A 3,511-nucleotide genomic window follows, 5' to 3' on the forward strand; every position below is an offset into this window, starting at 1 on the left:
AAATTCAAAAAGATTATTACATTTTCTCATGGTCTCGATATTTTTTTTATATTTTTCAAGCAAACATTCAAAAATTTCCCCGCGGTTTGGGGGGGGGGGCGGATCCTGACCCCCACGACCCCTCTTTGTATCTGCAATTGACATACACTTGGGCATAAAAATATACCTCTGTACACCAATATACTCGGGATAACAAGTTGCACTTATATACTCGTATACACACGTATTTACTTGTGTTCGCACGTACTTTGATGTACATACACGTAGCAAATACAAAATTAGTGTGTAAACGTATATACTCGGATTAACACGTTTACATACGTGTATACACGCACATACTCGTATATACACGTACTTACTCGTGTATGAACGCGCAAATATGGAAATACACGTAGAAATACAAATGTACCTCTGTACACGAGTACTACTAGTAATAAATAAATGAAAAAAAAAATAGATGCATGTATTCATGCACGCGCATTCGAAGTAATATTTCTTAAATTCATGTGTTTTGACACTTAAAAATGTGCAAAATATAAAGTTTTGGATTTCTAAATTTCAATGAATTTTGATGTTTTTGTTTTCGTAAAGGTATTTAAGATCTAAATTAAACAAAGGTTTTGTAAGAAATGATGTTTACAATAGCACAATAAAAATACACACTGCAGATAAAGCACTGATTTTGCACAATTCTTCAATTTTTATAGTCACATTTATTAAATAAAATTAAAAAAAAAATATATGATAAATAAATCAGTAACAATATTTTTTTCAACAAAAAATGTATAATAAATATGTTTAGGAATAGTTTTGTAAAATATTGGTGGAAGTTTAAACCCTAAAAAACCTACACCTTCAATACGGTCATGTGTGTAATATAGTAAAACATAAGTATTTAAATATTGTATTAAATGATACTTGTATAGAATTATAAAAGAACGTGAGTTTAGCTTTTTCAAAAATTTGTCAGAACGACGAAGTTGTTTCGTTAAGCTTGCTCCCAAATTTATCTTAAATAAAATATTAATGAAGAAGTATAGAGTTTCGATATATTTGCAGCCACAGATTGCTGTCTGAAAGTCTCAAACTAGTTGTTTAACACTAATATTTTTCAACACTAACGAATATAAATAAAAACTTCCTTTTATTTGAATAAAATTTCATTTCTTTGTTTTCTAAGATGTCTCAATTTACTTTGCTATATGTGCTTGCTTTCTACCAACCACAAAGCGAATGAAAATAACTCCCAGCCACGCAAAGTAAAAATAATAAGCAATCTTGGTTTCTCAAGGAAAAAAGGCCATCGCTCTATTTTACAGGTATGCCAAAAGTTTTTAAATAAATAAATCAACACACAAGATCACATTTCTTTCTCTAAATTATTCATTAAAATAAGATCAAAAACTATTCTTAATCACAGGGTCAGGTGTCTGCCGCAGACAATCATTTCCACAGGATCAGAAACGGAGCAATTCATTTGTGATTTTTAGATAACAAACCTCACCTTCTTTACCCCATTCTCGACTGCGGCAAAAAGAGCACTCCTGGACTTGAAGTGACAAAGAACTTAAGCGGTTTAATCCCTTTCCGCTTAGAGTCTCTTTAAGTATACTTAAACCTCTTGTCATTTTTGTTTTTGATGAAATTGTTGAATCCTACGCTTTTCCCTGACTTCTTGTTTATTTCTTTAAAATTTTTATCCGAGGACAAGTGTATTAATCTGCGACATTTTCATCTTGAGAGTTTATGTCTTCTGAGAATTACATCCAGATTTTGGGAATTATTTATGGGTGACGAGATTTATTTTTTTAATGGTAGTATTAATTTGAAGGCTCAGGACACAGTTTTGGATTTCAAAAATGGGAGCAATTTGTCACTGGGGATGAAAGAATGAATTTGAACTTAAGGATATTTTTGTACTTTTGATTATTTGTTCGGGAATGTGTGGTGAAAAGCGGTTTATGTTGGAAAAACTAGGAAGTGAAGATAAACTTCAATGTTGGATTTTAAAACAATCAATATATGAATGGTTATATAATACAATGAAAACTATAAAAGCACTTATTTTCGGGATCCAAAATTTTTGCAAAATTTAAAGTCGATCAGTGATTTTACAAGCTGAAAATTTCGCTAATTTTGAATGCACAGACTTGATTGTACGCATAAAGTTGAAATATTTCGTGAGGCTTAAATTTTCGCGATTACGACAGGATTGCGGAAATAAAATGTAGACAGTATAAGAAATATTTATCCATATAATGTTCGTTCAAAGCAGTTTTCAGTAATTTTTTTTCTCTTTACATTTTAGAAGTACAAACGCGAACTTCTTAAAACTCAGACTCAACATAGAAACTGTAGCAGCAAAACATTAACCTTTTAAATTTGCTTCATAAATGCAAATTTGCAAAGCTTTTTAAATTTTTTTGTATTTTATTCTTTTTTTAACGCTTTAATTTTCATCCTGCAAAAGCACAATCATTCCAAAAAAAAAAAAAAGTAAAGTCAGCATTCATAATATTTTGTGGTCAAAAATGACGAAAGATAATGTTTAAAATCTACAAAAACTGAGAATCTCGTGATAAGATTGGTACTGGGAAAACTACCTTATGTACCACCAAGAATGAATCCGAAAACCAAAAACCACGATAAAACGTTTCCAAGTGTTCCTGGTACACAAACGAAAGAAGCAGCGAATGTTATGGACGTAGAGAGATAACCTTCGCCCACAACGGATCATTTATCCTCCACCAAGATTCGATCCCCCATCTGTAACCAGGGATCTCGCTGGAGCTGCAAGTTGGTATTATAGGCCTCGTCTCAAGTCCCCGGAAGACAGCACGTTCTCTTTTTCGAGCAATTTAACAAGCTAGACCAACTAACTGATTTATCGATGTCAAATGGATGAATTGCTGTGTGTGTTTGAGACAAAAGAAACTCCACGGGCATTGACTGGAACAAGCCAATAAATGTGCATGGAAATTGCTTTTGAAGTTAAATGTTTGTTTGTCAGCTGGTTATTTGTAAAAAAGAACCTTAAAACTCTTAGAATTGTGACAGACTTTGACGCTTAAGACAGTTGAGCCATTTATTAATATTGTACCAGGAGCAAAACATGAATTTCAAAATCGCGATCAAGGAAGAATAACGAAGATGTCAAATGGATGAATTGCTGGAGCTTTATGTGTTTTTGAAGAAAAGAATTTCGTACGCACTGTCGAGAATAAACCAATACGCGTGAAAATTGTATTTTAATTTTTTATTCATGACTAGTTAAAATTTAAAATTATTCATAATGTAGTCGCCTAAAAATCAAACGTCTCAAAATTGAAATATTTTTACATTTGAGAAACTAATTAGCATTCAACTTAAATGAGTACCAAAATTACTCCCAGGCTTGTCGGCAAGAGAGTGAACCATTGCTTGATGCGCTGGCAGTATCATCCATCCTATTGTTGAACTATTCGTGAGGTATGTCTATAATTGAGGCAGTAAGAAGCAAAGAGACAAAGAA

Source organism: Uloborus diversus, chromosome 2 (assembly GCF_026930045.1).
Source record: "Uloborus diversus isolate 005 chromosome 2, Udiv.v.3.1, whole genome shotgun sequence".
NCBI lineage: Eukaryota > Metazoa > Arthropoda > Arachnida > Araneae > Uloboridae > Uloborus > Uloborus diversus.